Consider the following 20132-nt stretch of genomic DNA (forward strand, 5'->3'; position numbering starts at 1 on the left):
GAGGAAGACATAGGCTGGGAGGCTAGGCCAGTCTCGCCTTTTCACATTTTTCTGCCTGCTTTATATTTGCTGGCAGCTGATTAGATGGTGCCGACCAGATTAAGGGTGGGTCTGCCTTCCCCAGCCCACTAACTCAAATGTTAATCTCCTTTGGCAACATTCTCTCAGACACACCCAGGATCAATACTTTACATCCTTCAATCCAATCAAGTTCACACTCAGTACTAACCATCACATGTGTATTAGTCTTAGATGTGCAAGAATCTGACTATTCGGTCCTATCCAGGAAACACTGGAATGACTGTGAGCCAGCTGTTTTCAGACGTCCATCTGATATGCTAAGTGACAGGGCACCTTTGCCCTGCTCCTATCATTTTTACTTTCCATCTGCTCTTCTCACTCAGGGCAGCCAATGCCTGAGCTAACACAACAGAAGAGAAAGGGCAGCTTTTGCCTTGAGATTCATGAAGATGATATTGACCTTGAATAATACTATTGAGAGTCATTGCTGGGAACCCAATTTGAGATACCTCAGCAGGGCTGTGGGCCCATGAAACAGCATGACCAGCTGTAAGTCCTTGGGCAAATCACCTAATAACACCCCTTCACATCAGTGTTTTTTATTGTAAAATAAGAAGAGGGGTTTGGAGTTCATGGACTCTAAGGCCTTCCGCTCCTGACCGTCTATAAGAATCCGACAGAGGGAACAGGAATAAGACTTTAGAAATATAGATTCTAATGTTCTTTAGAAGGTCTGGAAGGTATAAGCAGGACATGGACTGGTACATATGCTAAATGACAGCAGACAAATTCTATTTCCTTACCTGAGCAAATATTTTACTGAAACTGCTTATGTATGTCAAACGAGCCCACAACTTCAGCTACAGAGTTTTTTGTGTTGAAAGAACTCATACTTTTTGTAGCTTTTATTTCACACTTAATTTGAAATGACTTTTAGCACTAAAATGCCTATAAGATTTTACTCCAGACCTATAAGGAAATGTTTAGTTTTTATGAAAACTGACAAGTCAGTGGTTAAACTTCTCATGTCTTTGGTGTTTTGGCCCTAATAGTACTGGACAACATCACGACAACATGGAGACATATTTTTGGAAGCAAAACTTTAATTTTATATAATGTATGCTATAGAGAGCTAAGAAAATTTAAGGGCTACTTGTTTTCTTTTCTTTTTTTTTTTTTTTTTTTTTTTGCTTAATGAAATGGAATCCACTAGGTTGAAGACTCTTGATATCATGTGTTTGTCTAATCATTTTTTGTTTTATAAATTAGAATAAAATCTAGTTGTGATCATGGTCATCAAATGGATATGTTTGGAAGCTACCTCTTACTTGTGAAATGTTTTTTAAATCAGAGTAACCATAAACTGATTCATTCAGCTTTTCATTAGGTTGTTTTGTTCTTGGCTATAATACTCGTGATTCATGAAGAATTATGTTAACAAACAGGATAAAATTCCACATGCATTTTATTTCCCAGTGAATTGTATAAACTTTATTTTTGTTGAAGGTTGTATGTTAAATCAATATTACATTCTTATATCACTTCTTGAGAAGGAAGTTCCAACTTAAATTTATCATTTCCTTCAAAATGAAGGGCAGTGCTTAGTTAAATAAAAGATTGATGATATCTTTTAAGCCAAAAAAAAAAAAAGAATCTATGAACTTGTAATTGTGTCCTATGAACACTGGTCCTGTTTTCAGGAATGGCCAAAGGGATATGTTGCGAATTATGAGGGGACATGTGAGGGCTCGGGTCTGCTTCTGTGCCTTGCACATACACTGAGGAAGAGGGTTTCATTGTGCATGTGGGAGGTGGGTACTCAAATGCCAGGCTCTCTGATACAGCTGGAGAACACGAAGACGAATAAGCAAAGATTCAAGACTTCATTTCCAGAAAATGAGAGGTTCACACTCCTAGGAGTTTCACCACTTTTTCCCTTGAAAATGTTTGGGGTATGGCCATGATGCCTTAAATAGTTTCTCTCTGGTTCTCCTGAGAATTTTTGGTGCCAACAGGATACAGCACACAGACTAAGAAAAAGGCAGGTTTTGAGACAAGCTTTGATGAAGGAAACCCCAAATGCATTTTAAATGGACAGTAGGAGGATGTTGCTTCTTTTTGCTCTCTCATATCTGACCTGAGGAAGGCAGGACACAATGACTCAGCAAGGCCTCAAGAGCCTCTTTTTATTTTTTGTTTTTAGATTTTTTGGAGATGGAGTTTTGCTATGTCACCCCGGCTGGAGTGCAGTGGTCCGATATCAGCTCACTGCAAGCTCCACCTCCTGGGCTCAATCAGTTCTCCTGCCTCAGCCCCCAGAGTAACAGGGATTACAGGACATGCTACCACGCCAGGCTAATTTTTGTATTTTTATTAGAGACGGGGTTTCACCATGTTGGCCAGGCTGGTCTCAAACTCCTGACCTCCACTGATCTGCCCACCTTGGCCTCTGAAAGTGCTGGACTTACAGGCGTGAGCCACCACGCCCGGCCTCAAGAGCCTCTTTCTTTCAGGTGATCAGACAATGTAAGGTAATGGCTACAAGACATTCCCATGAATCTCAGGATCTCAGAGTAACTTTGACTGCACCACAAGTTGTGGTATGGTAATCTGTTAAATTGCTAATCGATTTTTGATTAATACAAACTCAATCATACAGTGGTATTCATCTCATAATGCCATGATGTACATGAAAGAAAGGGTCCCTGCCCTCATGGACTTCATTACTCACCCTCCAGAGAACAGAAGGGAGACAGGTTCCCCTGGTACTGGTACACCTTCCTCTAAAGGAATTCAAGGCTTAAAAATAGAGATTTATGACTGGTAGGATAGCAACACAGAGAAATAGGCTCCGGAGCCAGACTTGCTTTAGTTTGAATCTGAACCTCATCACTTAGGAGTTATGTAAAATTACACAAGGCAGAAGTTACTTAAACTTTTTAAACTTTTATCACTTGTAAAATAAGATAGAAACAACATTAGCTTTTTGAATTCTTGTTAGAATTAAATAACATGCAATAAAAAAGAATTAAATAACATGCTGTATGTAGCACACTTTGCAGATTATTCTTAGCACTCAGTAAGTATTGATGTCAACATTTAAATGCCATGAATTACTCTACAGTTTACAAAACAATGATACCTGTTACCTCATTTAATGTCCCAACAAGGCAATAAAATATAGATTATGATACTGTCAACTTAAGAGATAAAATAATTGTGACTGGAAGAGGTTTAATGACTTGCCCTTGGGGGCACAGCCAAGGCTCAATGAAGATAGGACTCTATACTAACAGTGTTGACGCTAATTTCCATGCTCTTTTTCTTTACTTATTCAAAAAGAATTATCACAGAATTTGTTTAATGGCAAATTTCACCATGATTCTATATATAAAAATTCAGTAGGCAAGCTACTGCTGAAGGAGGTTGCCTTAAAGAAAGGTTGAGCTGTATCTTCTCCGCTCTCTGTGCAAACCTTTATGTTGATAATGTCTCTTCCTCCTTGGCAAACACAGGAGGACTTCTTTAAAATATTAGCACTTGGTGAGTGGCAGTGGTGGAGGCATCATGAGTAGGGGTAACAACTGAGACTCGGGCATCATAGGAAAGGAAGGAAGGATCAGCAGTTCAGCTCTGTTGTTGGTTGGCTGATTCATCTTGAAGAAGTCACTTACATCCCCCAACCTTCCATTTGTCCATCTGTAAAATGAAAGTTATTGTCCTTCCTTCCACTGAGCCCCCATTGCCATTTTCAAACCTTAACTGCGACACTGCCATCTTCTTTCTCTAGTCTCTTCAGCATTGGCCAATATCAAGAATAGTCCCGTCCTCTCAGATTTCCTCAAGGATACCGAGCTTTACAGAAAACAAGCCAACAAAGCCCTTGTGAAGTACAAAGGAGAGAATGATGACTTTCCCTCTTTCAGAGTGGACCAAGTCCAGAGAACTGCAAGAGTGTTGAGTCTCCACTAATATCCAGCTGGAGTCTGAAGGCCCAGGCTCCAACCTGGCAGCAGGAACTGAACGACACCCCTTCTCCACCTGCCTCACTGGACCAGCTGCCTTTTCATCTGAGGCCCCCATTGTAGCATTTGGAGGAATAAGAGTCAGCAGGCAGCAGATACTGCTATCCTGGAAGAACTGCTCTCCTCCAAGTCTTTTAATCTTTTGGAGGGTGTAGGGGCAGTGAATATCTGTTAGAAAGGAAGGACAATCCAAAGAGGAAATAGAGAAAGACAAGAGCATATGTCATTAAAAATCATCCAATATTAACCTCCTTGCACTATGATAGAAAACTGAGGCTCAGAGAAACCTCACCACACCCAGTGGTGTGGGTGGAATTAGACAGTTCCCTGCTCACTCTACAGGGACTCAATTGCTCCCACCCAGAACTGTTTTCAGAGCAGCTGGTTGATGTTTGTCATGCATTCAGAAAATGCAACAGTAAATCAATTGTGATGCATATAAGAAATGAGGACAGTAAAGTTGCTCAAAGAATATTTGAACTCATGTGCATTTGAAAGAGTTTCAAGACATATTGTTATGGGAAAAGGTTACAGAACAATATTTAGAAAATTAACCCATTTATATTAATTACTTAGGTCTACCTGTATATGTGCTACATATCTAGGAAAAGTCTAGAAGGAAAAACACATTAACTGAATGAGTGAAATCTCTGAAAAGTAGAAGTTGGGGTGCAGGAAGGTTTTTTTTCACACCCTGCTTCATTGTGTTCGTATTATTTGAACCTTTTCAATGAAATGGTATTCACCTTATCACTTAGGTGATATATATTTTTAGAAGGCAGAATCCATAAGAAAAATGCACATATTGGTGGTTTTGAATCCTCCTAGTGCTTTACAACATGTTGGATGGTAGGTATCTGCTGCTTTATTTTTTCCTTTTCACTGAAAACGAAAACTGTTTTGTTCCTGAAACTGTTTTGTTCCCACCTGTTCTAGAGATGAGAGAAATGAGCCAATTACTATGTGGACTTCTCTGTGAGGAACTGCTCCAGGCACCATTTTCCCAGACACCCCAATGTGAGTGTAAAAAATGTCTCAGCCAAATAATTATCTTGAGAGCACTTATTATCTGCCAGGCATTCTTATAAGTACTTTACATATATGGTAAATTATTAGCCCTCCCACCACCCTATAAGATAGATACTTTATTTTTTTTGAGACGGAGTCTTGCTCTGTCACCCAGGCTGGATGCAATGGCGCGATCTCAGCTCACTGCAACCTCCGCCACTCGGGTTCAAGCAATTCTCCTGCCTCGGCCTCCTGAGTAGCTGGGATTACAGGCGTGTGCCACCACCACCATGCCCAGCTAATTTTTTTTTTCTTAGTAGAGACGAGGTTTCACCGTGTTGGCCAGGATAGTCTTGAACTCCTGACCTTTTGATCCACCCACCTTGGCCTCCCAAAGTGCTGGGATTACAGGCATGAGCCACCGTGATCAGCCGAGATACTGAGATAGATACTATTTTTATCCCGTTTGCAGATGGGAAACCTGAGGCCACAGAAGTTATGTGAATCATGCTTCCTCCCTTCTAAGGAAAGAATTTTAAAAAAAAAAGTTTTAAGTTTAGGTATATATCATGTATATTATAAAATCATATAATTTTCATATAATTTCATATATCATATGAATCAGATTAAAGACTTAGCTAAAAATAATAACCAGCTTTTATTTATTTTTATTTTTTTAATTTTAAGTTCTGGGTACATGTGCAGGATATGCAGGTTACACAGGTAAATGTGTGCCACTGTGATTTGCTTTACCTATCAACCCATCACCTAAGTATTAAGTCCAGCACGCATTAGCTATTTTTCCTGATGCTCTCCCTTCCCCCACACCCCCCTAGAGGCCCCAGTGTGTGATATTCCCCTCCCTTTGTCCATGTGTTCTCATTGTTCAGCTCCCACTTATAAGTGAGAACATGTGGCATTTGGTTTTCTGTTCCTGTGTTAGTTTGCTGAGGATAATGGCTTCCAGCTCCATCCATGTCCCTGCAAAGGACACAATCTTGTTCCTTTCTATGGCTGCATAGTATTCCATGGTATATATGTACCATATTTTCTTTATCCAGTCTATCACTGATGGGCATTTGGGTTGACTCCATGTCTCTGCTATTGTGAATAGTGCTCCAATGAATATATGTGTGCATGCATCTTTATAATAGAAGGATTTATATTCCTTTGAATATATACCCAGTAATGGGATTGCTGGGTCAAATGGTATTTCTGGTTCTAAGTCTTTGAGGAATCACCACACTGTCTTCCACAATGGTTGAACTAATTTACATTCCCACCAACAGTGTAAAAGTGTTCCTATTTCTCCACAGTCTTGCCAGCATCTGTTATTTCTTGACTTTTTAATAATTGCCATTCTGACTGGCATGAGATGGTATCTTATTGTGGTTTTGATTTGCATTTCTTTAACAGTTGGTGATATTGAGCTTTTTTCCTATGTTTATAACCAGCTTTTATTAAGACCCTACACAGCAAGTATTTTTATTCATTCCAACTGATTGACACCCACAAAGATCCTATTTGATAAATGAGGAGGTAACTGATGCTCAACTAATGAAGGGTCTTGCCAACATTCACAACCAAGCTGAGATTAAAATCCATTTCTTTTCATGCATAGTCCTGTGGGATTTTTCACCTGATTATTTACAAATTGATACCCATGTACCTGCAGGAAATGTTGCTAATAATAACTGGTATTTGCATGGTGACCTACAGTTTACAAAACACTGTCACATATACTACTGCCATTTTAGAACCTCAAGATAATGCCACTGACAAGGAAAAGCAAGTGTCTGCCTCCATTTCCTTGGGAAAAGGTGGCCTAGAGTTTTAAACACTTAACAAAGGGCAATTATCTAGAAAGTTTTAGGACACAGAATTTTAATTCTGATTTCACATTGAGGATTTTTCTGAGGCTTGACAACATATTGTTCGTAGCTGGAAGGAAGGAATCATATATTAGTTACTTTTCACGCTGTGGAAATTTTCAACCTGAACCAGTTGTAGAATTCTGCTTAGTGGCCACCAGAAAAGACACCTCCTTCCCCTATCCCCATCCCCAACTAACTCTTCCTGAGTTTGGTGTGGGTAATGTAAGCCCAGTCGTGAACCATGGAAGCCGGAGAAGAGGCTGGGGGCTAAATGTTTTACAGCACACTCTCATTTAACTGAGCCCTCCAATGCCGGGCGTGACGCCTGTAATCCCGGCACTTTGGGAGACAGAGGCAGGCGGATCACTTGAGGCAGGAGTTCAAGACCAGCCTGGCCAACACGGTGAAACCCTGTCTCTACCAAAAAATACAAAAATTAGCAGGGCGTGGTGGCAGGCTCCTGTAGTCCCAGGAACTTGGGAGGCTGAGGTAGAATAATCGCTTGAACCCAGGAGGCGGAGGTTGCAGTGAACTGAGATCTCATCACTGCACTCCGGCCTCAGTGACAGAGTGAGATTCTGTCTCAATAATAATAATAATAATAATAATATTAATAATAATAATAATAACAGATCCTTCCTACACCTGTGAGTACATATTATTATCCCCATTTTACAATGGCTGGCTTTCAGAAATTTTGTGTAACTTTCCCAAACTCACAACTAGGAAATGGAGAAGCCAGGATTAACATAGGTCTCTCTGATTCCCAAACTGTACTCAGAACCTCAATGCTTAGCAGTTTCTTCTAGCAGACAGCTGTCCTCTTGTCCTAGTCGATCTTTCACAGCTGGGGTTAGGGGCCTCTGGAGCACAGGAGTGCCAGCCAGTTGTAGCCTTTGTGTTTACGGTGGAGCCAACAGACACTTTCCTTGACAGTGTCCATGAAAACCCATTTTTTATGCTATATGGGTGCCCTCCCGTCCAACACTTTCCTCCAAGGGACTAGCTGAAGTTGCAAAAATCCCTCTTCAATACCATTCTTCATTGTTTCTAGGCACAGGCAACTCAGGTCTCCAGGGCAGAAGGGTTGGCCTAAAGGCAAGGCAGCAACGATGTGGTTTTCCTCACCATCACCCATGGGGAAGCCCAGTGCTGGTGCCTGCTCATGACAAAACCACAGCAACTTGAGTGATACCCTTCACCACCTGCACTTTCCCCAAAGTGTTAACGAGGAAAGATTGCTGAACAGCTGATGTAGATATCTGATCATATTGCTCTTATTTTTTCTAAAGCTCTTCTTCCTTTCCTGAATGTCTGGAAGTTCACACCTCTGGCTGGGCATCTTCACTTCCCCATGTGCGCACATATACACCACACATACACACACACACACTAACAGGTTTATCTCTCCTTTGAAAGTTTATGGAGTCTGCAGAGTATATTTGTCCTACGATGCAGGAGCCTTGGACTTGAAAAGCCCAAAAGATCTTGCCGTAATCTGCAAAGTCTTCAACCCTCAGGTGGGTTGTCTAAGCAACTTTGTCATGAGCAGTGCCAGACTAAGTGAATTTGCACACACATAGTGTAATTGGTTCTTATGGCTTTGTAAGAGAGATTGTGTGTGAAAGAGAGAGAAAGAGAAAGACAAGAGTTACAGAGCATGCCCCATACTGGGGAAAGGAGTGCAATTGCTATGATCACACGAAAAGTACAAATACTTTTCCAAGAATTGGGGAGAAACAAGATTTGGAAGAAAAGTAAAATCATGTCCAATTCAATCAACCTTGAATGAATTTGAAAATGCTCCTTGCAGTCAGGACTCCAGCGCTGAGACTTAGTCATTCCTAGCTTTTATTATTAGGCACAGAATCTAAGGAGAATAAATTAGCCTCAAATTTATTATATAAATGTATATAAATAAGATGCAAAACTATATTTTACATCTGTCCCAGAAATCTTAGTTCTATTTTTTACATGAGTACAAAGATTTGCTTCATGGAATTTTTTATATCAGAAACAAAACTGAAAATACTCCAAACATCCACATCCCAAATTAAAAAAAGAAAGAAAGAGAAACAAAGGGCAGGGTTGTCACCATGAACATGACTCTGTAGATATTTTTAAAAATTAAACTCTGAACAAGGAAGAGGGGGAAGAGGTTAAGTGTTCAGCCTTGGGGAGTAAGGGATGTCCATACCGTCAAGCCTCAGACCTCTATCAAGAATATCAATTATAAGGCCGGGCGCAGTGGCTCACGCCCATAATCCTAGCACTTTGGGAGGCTGAGGCGGGAGGATCACGAGGTCAGGAGATCCAGACCATCCTGGCTAACACGGTGAAACCCCATCTCTACTAAAAATACAAAAAATTAGCTGGGCATGGTGGTGGACACCTGTAGTCCCAGCTACTCTGGAGGCTGAGAGGAGAATGGTGTGAACCCAGGAGGCAGAGCTTGCAGTGAGCCGAGATCACGCCACTGACTCCAGCCTAGGCGACAGAGCAAGACTCCTTCTCAAAAAAAAAAAAAAAAAAAATCAATGATAAGGCACTAGTTCCCCAGTGTTGGTCCACACATGGGTTCCAGGCCATAATATAGTTTCACCACTGTCTGTTAAAATGAGAAAAATAAGGATAATAATGTTTCTTTTTTTTTCCATAGAGATGGGGTTTTGTCGTGTTGCCCAGGCTGGTCTCGAACTCCTGAGCTCAAGTGATCTGCCCACCTGGGCCTCCCAAAGTGCTGGGATTATAGGCATGAGCCACCATATCCAGCTGATAACAATGTTTTTTATATCTAACATTTATCCATCTGTAGGACTATCTTTTACTCTGAAGTTGTATTTCTGACCCTTTTGTGAAATGATGATGGAAGACGACAGTTGTTTATATTTTAAATATCAACTGGGTTAAATGACAATTTCAGAACCCTTTTTTAAATTCTACTTTTCAAATTCATTTGTGGAACCCAAGATCTGGGCGCCATTGGTCTAAACCCAGTTAAATGTCTAAGTTCTCATTGCGTGTTACATGATGATATTCACTTTTCTGTGTTCCATAATCAGGAATATAGGATCATCAATGGTGTAAACCCCATTTGGGCTATCCTTTTTTCACATTTGGGCTATCCTTTTCACTCTGGTGGACATGAGCATTCTCCTACTGCTAAGCTTCCATTTAAACTCCACGGGTCCCGAGATCACCATCATCCCCACAAGCCACAAGAACTTGGATTCCCTGCTTTCTCTTGTGGGCATTTAGTGCTATAAATTTCCCTCTACACACTGCTTTGAATGCGTCCCAGAGATTCTGGTATGTTGTGTCTTTGTTCTCGTTGGTTTCAAAGAACATCTTTATTTCTGCCTTCATTTCGTTATGTACCCAGTAGTCATTCAGGAGCAGGTTGTTCAGTTTCCATGTAGTTGAGTGGTTTTGAGTGAGATTCTTAATCCTGAGTTCTAGTTTGATTGCACTGTGGTCTGAGAGATAGTTTGTTATAATGTCTGTTCTTTTACATTTGCTGAGGAGAGCTTTACTTCCAAGTATGTGGTCAATTTTGGAATAGGTGTGGTGTGGTGCTGAAAAAAATGTATATTCTGTTGATTTGGGGTGGAGAGTTCTATAGATGTCAATTAGGTCTGCTTGGTGCAGAGCTGAGTTCAATTCCTGGGTATCCTTGTTGACTTTCTGTCTCGTTGATCTGTCTAATGTTGACAGTGGGGTGTTAAAGTCTCCCATTATTAATGTGTGGGAGTCTAAGTCTCTTTGTAGGTCACTCAGGACTTGCTTTATGAATCTGGGTGCTCCTGTATTGGGTGCATATATATTTAGGATAGTTAGCTCTTCTTGTTGAATTGATCCCTTTACCATTATGTAATGGCCTTCTTTGTCTCTTTTGATCTTTGCTGGTTTAAAGTCTGTTTTATCAGAGACTAGGATTGCAACCCCTGCCTTTTTTTGTTTTCCATTTGCTTGGTAGATCTTCCTCCATCCTTTTATTTTGAGCCTGTGTGTGTCTCTGCACGTGAGATGGGTTTCCTGAATACAGCACACTGATGGGTCTTGACTCTTTATCCAATTTGCCAGTCTGTGTCTTTTAATTGGAGCATTTAGTCCATTTACATTTAAAGTTAATATTGTTACGTGTGAATTTGATCATGTCATTATGATGTTAGCTGGTTATTTTGCTCGTTAGTTGATGCAGTTTCTTCCTAGCCTTGATGGTCTTTACATTTTGGCATGATTACTGGGTATATACCCAAAGGACTATAAATCATGCTGCTATAAAGACACATGCACACGTATGTTTATTGCGGCATTATTCACAATAGCAAAGACTTGGAACCAACCCAAATGTCCAACAATGATAGACTGGATTAAGAAAATGTGGCACATATACACCATGGAATACTATGCAGCCATAAAAAATGATGAGTTCATGTCCTTTGTAGGGACATGGATGAAACTGGAAATCATCATTCTCAGTAAACTATCGCAAGAACAAAAAACCAAACACCGCATATTCTCACTCATAGGTGGGAATTGAACAATGAGATCACATGGACACAGGAAGGGGAATATCACACTCTGGGGACTGTTGTGGGTTGGGGGGAGGGGGGAGGGATAGCATTGGGAGATATACCTAATGCTAGATGACGAGTTAGTGGGTGCAGTGCACCAGCATGGCACATGTATACATATGTAACTAACCTGCACAATGTGCACATGTACCCTAAAACTTAAAGTATAATAAAAAATAAAAATAAAAAAAAAAAAAAAAAAGAACTTGGATTCCCACCTCGCCCAGATGAAAAAGATCACTCGGACAGACCTCCACTTCAACAAAAGAGCTCCTTCACAATTGCCCCCTTCTTGGTCAACAGGTCATCACACCCTTTCTGGCACAAACGGGACCCAAAATCACCCTCATGACTCTAATTCTACAGTCTCTATTACTGCTTGGGCTACATCTGGGCATACCAAGAAGGTATGGTACTTAAAGGATGGACGATGATAGTGATGATGATGATGACTATTATTATTATTATAAAAGTGATGCAAATTCTTTCCTAGTGATTATTTCTAGTTACATAAATTTCCTCTTGGAAAAATAAGTTCTAAATTCAATCATGAAGCAAACAAACCTCTGGCTATAAATTGCAAAGAAGTTTGCTGGCATAAATCATGATCATAAATTCATGTTCACAAGAAATATCACTTTATGTTCTGAACAAATTTATTTCGATTTCATGTTGCAATCCTACTGGCCTAGTGGGAAATTTAGCCCCAGTCCTTCTTGGAGTACCCTTGCCCTGCCCTGCTATTTTCCACACAAGGTTGGGCCACAGTTCTAGAATCTCACGCAGTGCCAAGCTGCCTCGGTAGTGACCACCAGAAGGAGGTCTGATCCTTAATCATTAGCCCAACAGTCGCCCCTGCTAAGGGACAGTCACCACCCTGTTCACATCACTCTGAGTCTGGTTTATCTGCTACTTCTGTAGCAAAGTGTGGATGCAGGAATGTCTGTAACTAGCAATGGACATGACTGCTAAGATAAGGCATGTGACTATTCTCTCCCTGGCTTCTTGCTGCCTTTCTGGCTACAGGCCCAGGAAACAGGGCAGAGGTGTCCTCTGCTTCAAAGACCCCAGGCCCCGCTGCTCTTCTTATATCTTCTTCCTCAGCTAAGGGCTCTCTTTCTAGGCTCAGGCAAGTTCACTTTATTTATTTTTAGGGCCAGAAGACTATTTTTCCATGCTGAAATCGTCTTTCCTTTTCCTTCTCAAATCAGAGCTCAATCATTTGAAACAAGAAAAAAGAATTCAGATTCTCTACACCTTCCAACTACAATGGTGATACTCAAAGTATTGCATAACCAATATGAAACAAGCACTGACCAATCAGTCCAGATAAAACAACGAATCAGAACAGCCACCATCCATAAACAACCAGTGTGGCCACGCTGGCAGATGTAGCTGCATGTGGCCCTGAAGAATCACATTCCTCCTGGAGGCATGGACACCAGGTCAGCTGCTTGAATGGGGAGAAGAGAAAGATGAGAACCAGGGAGGACAAAAGATACAGAGGGTAACAACTCGGAATGTATCCTCCTGCAGAAGCACTGGAATAGGGTTCAATAATTTACAAAGTACTTTCATAAACATTCCTTGAATTAATTACAATACTACCTTGAATACAGAGGAGTTGAAGCTCTCAATTCATTTCAATTAAATGCATTCTTCACATGCACACCTGATACTGCAGGGGAATAATGGGATAAGAAACCATTCCCGGGCCGGGTGCGGTGGCTCACGCCTGTAATCCCAGCACATTGGGAGGCCGAGGCGGGCGGATCACGAGGTCAGGAGATCGAGACCATCCTGGCTAACACAGTGAAACCCCGTCTGTACTAAAAACACAAAAAATTAGCCAGGTGTGGTAGCGGGCGCCTGTAGTCCCAGCTACTTGGGAGGCTGAGGCAGCAGAATGATGTGAACCCGGGAGGCAGAGCTTCAGTGAGCTGAGATCGCGCCACTGCACTCCAGCCTGGGTGACAGAGCAAGACTCCATCTCAAAAAAAGAAAGAAAGAAACCATTCCCACCCTGAGATCATATGTTCTACTAGAGGCTTTAGACAATACACCATGTGTCCTTGCCTTTCTAGACTTTTTATGTCATCATGGCTAAAAAGGCTATGAATCTTTGCAAATATTCTGTAGACTTTCACAGGTGATGTTCACAGAGGGAATATGACTGCCTCCTCAAACGTCTAAAGCCCAGTCGCCTCACTCTTCTCTGGAAAATTTCTCCCACTTCCTACCATCACCCTTGCTGTCAGTGGCACCACCACTCTTTACGTCCTACAGGAGAGAAATTCTTATCGATTCCCTCTTTTTCTTCATCCATGTAACAGCACAGACGTTGTCTGGTTTGTTCACTAAAGCGCCTCCCAAACACTAGGGGTTCAAGAGATGTTTATTTAATGACCTGGTACAGTAAACATTTATTATGACTCTGAAGATTTTTCTGTTTTGTAATTTCATCTTTACCAACAAGTCCCTTATACAGAAAATATCATTGTATCAAAATAGGTCAGTTGCTGGAACAAACAAACTCAGTGGCCTAATGATGGAGAATGTGATTTCTCTGTCATGTTACAGGTCAATATGGGTTATCAGCAGGCGGCCATCTACATGGTGATTCGGGATGCCAGGCCCCTTTTGTCTGTGGCTCTGCCTTCCCCTTGGCCTCAGAATTGTCTCTTGGATCCTCTGCATCCAGCCCACATGGGGAGAGAGTGGAGGATCGTGAAGGTGGTTTCTGTGGGCCAGGCCTGGAAGGCGCATGCATGATTCATGCTCACATTTCACTGGCTAGAACTCAGTCATATGGTCACACCTAATGCAAGGGAGATGGGGAAATGAAGTCTACCTGTACTCCAAGGAGGAAAGGGACATAGGCAAGGAAAATGGGCTGTACCATCACTATTTCTTAGGGAAGAAAGAGGAGAACCAAAGAGGTAGAATTACTTACTTAGGATCTTACAGTCAGAAAATGTGGGACTGGAAGTAGAACCTTGATAGGCCTCTGCCACAGCCACATGCTGTCTTCTTGATGACACTGCCGGCAGACGCTGCCCGGGCCTGTTTCTTTTGTTGTTATTGTTTTGAGATGGAGTTTCCAGCTCGTCGCCCAGCCTGGAGTGCAGTGGTACGATCTCGGCTCACTGCAACCTCCCCCTTCCTGGGTTTAAGAGATTCTCCTGCCTCAGCTTCCCAAGTAGCTGTGATTACAGGCACCTGCCACCATGCCCAGCTAATTATTGTATTTTTAGTAGACATGAGGTTTCGCCATGTTGGCCAGGCTAGTCTCATACTCCTGACCCCAAGTGATTCGCCTGTCTCTGCCTCCCAAAGTGCTGGGATTACAGGTGTGAACCACTGCGCCTGGCCTGTTTGTGAGCCTTCACTGGAAACACACATTCTGGTCAGCCTCGACCACTCCTGTCCACTTCCCCCTGGACAGTGCTCCCTCATGCATTTCCCCATCCTCCCAGTGTTCAGCTACGGCATCTCTACTTTTCCTTCCTCTCTGTCTCAGAACTTCACAAAATCTCTTCCACTCTTCATGTTTTCCACACAATTCCCCATTACAATCTACCTTCTCCCATGACTATGAACCTGAAGCTATTTCAGTCAGGCAGGGATTCTTAGACACCTTTCCCTAGCTTTGGAGATAGTTTATAAGAACTAATCACCACTCCCTGCACATATATTAATATTACCTCATTCACTTCTCAAAAACACCGTTAAAATATTATGATTTTCTACCATTTACAGGTGAGAAACCTAAGGCTCAGAAAGGTTATGCGACCCTGCCTTGCTTGGGATCACATAGGTAAGTGGCAGAGCTAGATTGGAATCCAGGTTGGACTTACTGCCGAGCTCATGTTCCTGCCCCACCCCTACAAGGGCCCCATTTGCTCCCACTGACCCTTCTCCAGGGACTCCAGGGAGAATCAACTGGCAAGTTAGACATCCTAACACAACAAAACTTCAAACTTTATGTTTTCAAAACTTGAAGATACACATTTGCTAAGGACAAACCCATGTCTGTAACCTACCTTTAAAACTCCTCTCTCTGAATAGTCTAAATTTATTTAAAAGTTTGCTTAGGTTTTGTGAATGCAAACCACGATATCCACCGTAGGGGCAAAAAGGTGTGATGCCTTTCCTTACAGATGCGACCCTTATAAGGGTCTTACAACAACAAAAAGGGTTAACAAGGGAAAGCATAGCATATTCATTTAATCCAAGTTTTTATAGCATGGAAGTCTTCAGGATGAAGACCCAAACACACAAGTGACACTGTTCGTTGTTAGGCTTAAGTCGACGAAGACTGTACAACAGTATAAAATGTGATTGGATTAATAGGGAAAGATCCCATAGTAATAGATGGTCAGGGGAAACCCAGCGAGGCCTTCAGTTTGAGTTCTCCATGGCCCCTCTGTGTGGCAATTCTTGCTTCTGGGTATAGGGCCCAATCCCTCTGGAACATGGATCTGAGGACCTATTATCAGACAGGGTATATCCTGGAATTTCTTTATGGCCAGCTCCTACAAAGAAAGGCCCAGGGGGGAAGGTAGAGCTATATTTTAGGTTTTATGGCTGTTTGGGGGCAGAGGTATTTCACTTTCTGGGACCTGCCTGGGGGAAGAAGAATTCTAGTTTCTATGGTGCCTTAAGGGAGAAAGGAGAGCAGGAGAAAGTAGAGTGGGAGAAAGAAAGAAAGAAAGTAGAGTCAAACAGATCTCGCTTCTGAGGCCCTTTTGGTTTCCTTCAGTTCAAAGGACTCAGCATATCAAGGCACCACAGTTTGGAACATCGTATTCTGGGTCCCAACAATATTCAAGTGAACACAGGAGTGGTAAATGTACTGGGGCTATGTAATGAAGGCGGATCTATTAGGATTGCATGGGTGTAGTGATGCATGGGTAGGATTTGCATAGGAAGAGGGTCTGGGTAAAGGCATTCCTGGTGAATTCCTGGCACCACTACTTCTAGGTGGGTAGGGAATCAGAAAGAAGGGTGTTGGGGAACAATTGAATATAAGCAGGGGGGTTCCAGAAGTTCTGTGTGGGCTCTGGAGCTGTCATTATTTGGGAGATGAGCCTGTGGGCTCATCTTAAGGCAAAGCAAGGCTACTGTTTTCACTTCGATTCTTTGCTTACCTGGAGTGGATTTGAGTGGCTGAAGACATTATGGAAAGACATGAAGCCTCCCTTCTCTCTCCCAAAATAAACTACTCCCTCTTTGGTGAAACAACTGAAATCAGGAGGACAGAGCAGGAGTACTACAGAGTACCACAGGAGTGCTACAAAGCAATGTACCCTTCTTAATGTATCAGAGAGGGAGCACAGCAAGTTGTAGAGAACAGGAGTGCTGGAACTTAGAATTCCATTCAGTGACCTTACTCCCATTCCAGACCCTGCTCCAGGTTATAGCACAGCATGCTTCAGCACAGAGCTACCTCTGAGAGATAGCATACAGAGTGGGTGAGTGGGAGAGGCCCCAGTGTGCCTGGGGAATCTGAGGCAGGTGACAGGGACATGAACTTGGAAGTTATTTTATGTATGCGGGAATGAGGGCCAGACCCAGGCAGTGGGAATTAGGGCAATGAGAATGAGGAATAGACATGAGAGATACTGCCAGTTGGTTGATGTTTGTCATGCATTTAGAAAATGCAAAGTTAGGCCAGGCATAGTGGCTCATGCCTGTAATCCCAGCACTTTGGGAGGCCGAGGTGGGTGGATCGCCTGAGGTCAGGAGTTTGAGACCATCCAGGGCAACATGGTGAAACCCCGTCTCTACTAAAAATACAAAAATTAACCAGGTGTGGTGGCATGCACCTGCAGTCCCAAATACTTGGGAGGCTGAGGCAGAAGAATCGCTTGAGCCCCAGAGGTGAAGGTTGCAATGAGCCGAGATCATGCCACTGCACTCCAGCTTGGGCCACAGAGTGAGATTCCATCAAAACAGAAAGAAAAGAAAAAGAAAAAGAAAGAAAGAAAGAAAAGAAAGAAAGAAACAAAGAAACAAAGAAAGAAAGAAACAAAGAAAATGCAAAATTAAATAGAATGATAGTGGTACCTCTGAGAAGAAGCTGGGGTGCAGGATGGGTGATTTTTCACACTCTTCTTATATTCATATCATTTGAACCTTTTCAGTGAAATGATATTCACCTTATCACTTAGATGGTACATTTTGTGAAAGGCAGAATGAAGAATGGTGTTGAAGCACAGGCAACTCAGGTCTCCAGGACAGAAGGGTTGGCCTAACGGCACGGCAGCAATGATATGGTTTTCCTCACCACCACCCATGGGGAAGCCCAGTGCTGGTGCCTGCTCATGTCTAGCAGACAGCCATCCTCCTGTCTTAGTTCACCTTTCACAGCTGGGTTTAGGGGCCTCTAGAGCACAGGAGTGCCAGCCAGTTGTAGCCCTTGTACTTAGGGTAGAGCCAGCAGACACTTACCTTGACAGGATCTGTGAAAACCCATCTTTATGCTGTATAGTTCCCTTTTTTTTCAACACTTTCCTCCATGGCAGAAAACCACAACAACTTGAAATGAGACCCTTCACCACCTGTGCTTTCTTCAACGTGTACATGAGGACAGATTGTTGAGCCACTGGTGGGGCGATCTGATCATATTACTCTGATTTTTCTAAAGCTCTTCTTCCTTTGCTGAATGACTGGAAGCTCACAACTCTGGCTGGGCATCTTCAGTTCCCCATATGCATACACACACACAGACACACACACACACACACACACTTCTCTCCTCTTTGAATGTCTTTGGATTCTGCAGAGCAGATTTGTCCTATGATGTCATAAACTGTGAAGTCTTCAACCCTCAGGTTGGTTTTCTAAGTAGGCTTTGTTATGAGCAGTACCAGACTAAGTGGTATTTGCACACACATAGTGTCTTTGGTTCTTATGGCTCTGGGTGTGTGTGTGTCTGTGTGTGTGAGGGAGGAGCGGGGGAAGAGATACAACACTCCTGGGGAAAGGAGTGCAATTGCTAGTATCACACAAAAAGTATGAAAACTTTTCCGAGAATTAGGGAGGAATACGATTTGGTAGAAAAGTAAAGTCATACCCAATTCAATCAACCTTGAATGAATTTAAAGATGCTCCTTGTAGTTAGGACGCCAGTGCTGAGGCTCAGTCACTGCTAGCTTTTAATATTAGACATAGCATCTGGGTGCGGTGGCTCACACCTGTAATTCCAGCACTTTGGGAAGCCAAGGCAGGCAGATCACTAGAGATCAGGAGTTCGAGACCAGCCTGGCCAACATGGTGAAACCTCGTCTCTACTAAAAATACAAAAATTAGCTGGGCGTAGTGGCAGATCCCTGTAATCCCAGCTACTTGGGAGGCTGAGGCAGAAGAATTGCTTTAACCCGGGAGGTGCAATGAGCTGAGATTGCACCACTGCACCCCAGCCTAGGCCACAGAGCAAGACTCTGTCTCAAAAAAAAAAAAAAAAAAAAAAAAAAAAAAAAAATTAGGCATAGAATCTAAGAATAAATTTAACCTGAAATTTATAAGTGTATATAAAATAAGATGCAAAACCATGTTTTACATCTCTCCAAGAAAATCTTTGTTCTATTTTATAGGTGAGCACAAAGATTTTCTTTACATAATTTTTTATCAGAAACAAAAAGATTGAAAATAGTCCAAACATCTATGACCTGTGTCAAAAAAAAAAAGGAAAAAAGAAAGAAAAAGAAAAATTAGGTTTGTCCTCATGAACATGGCTCTATAGACTTTTTTAAAAAATAAAGTCTGAACAAGAAGCAGAGTGAATAGGCCAAATTTTTTTTTTTTTTTTTTTTTTTGACAGAGTTTTGCTCTTGTTGCCCAGGCTGGAGTACAATGGCGCAATCTCAGCTCACTGCAATCTCCACCTCCCGGGTTCCAGCAATTCTCCTGCCTCAGCTTCCCGAGCAACTAGGATTACAGGCATGCGCCACTATGCCCGGCTAATTTTGTATTTTTAGTGGAGATGGGGTTTCTCCATGTTGCTCAGGCTGGTCTCGAACTCCCGACCTCAGGTGATCCACCCACCTCAGCCTCCCAAAGTGCTGGGATTACAGGCGTGAGCCACCGTGCCTGGCCAATTTTTACTGGAGTAAGGATGTTGATACCATCAAGCCTCACACTTCTGTTGAGATTATCAACTGTAGTTTTCCAGTGTTGGCCTACAGGTGGGGACCATTCTGTAATATAGTTTCCCCACTCTGTGTTGATGTGAGGAAAATAAGAATAATAAAGTTTTACTGCTGGCTTTGAGGGAGAAGGGTTCTATGACCCGCCTTGGGGAAGAGAAATTCTAGCTTCTGTGGCTTGCCTTGAGAGAAGAAGTGGAGCAGGAGAAAGATGGGCAGGAGAAAGCAAGAAAGAGACTTTGCTTTTGCAGCCTTTTTAATGTCCTTCAGTTCAAAGTACTCGGCATGCCAAAGAGCCATATTTGGGGCTATCTTTTTCTGTGCCAAACCAACAACACCAAACCAGAAAGAAGCAAGCATAGGGAATCCAGGGCTTCACTCAACCCATCCCTTCCTATGCTTCTCCTCTATCTCCACCCTGGGAGCAATTTTCTTTTACAGAGCTAATGCAATTGAGCAGAGAAAGGCTGGACTGTC

The 20132-nt window shown here is 42.3% G+C and overlaps 1 long non-coding RNA gene across 1 annotated transcript in view; it reads right to left on the reverse strand.

Moving 5' to 3' along the window:
* LOC129532497 (uncharacterized) overlaps positions 1-18342 on the reverse strand; it is a 115231-nt gene extending 96889 nt beyond the window's left edge. The window contains exon 1 of the long non-coding RNA XR_010133022.1: positions 17959-18342. This is a non-coding gene — a long non-coding RNA (uncharacterized lncRNA). The remainder of the gene's footprint in view (positions 1-17958) is intronic.
* Between the last annotated feature and the right edge of the window lie 1790 nt (positions 18343-20132).

The sequence above is a fragment of the Gorilla gorilla genome, chromosome 2 (assembly GCF_029281585.2).
Source record: "Gorilla gorilla gorilla isolate KB3781 chromosome 2, NHGRI_mGorGor1-v2.1_pri, whole genome shotgun sequence".
Classification (NCBI taxonomy): domain Eukaryota; kingdom Metazoa; phylum Chordata; class Mammalia; order Primates; family Hominidae; genus Gorilla; species Gorilla gorilla.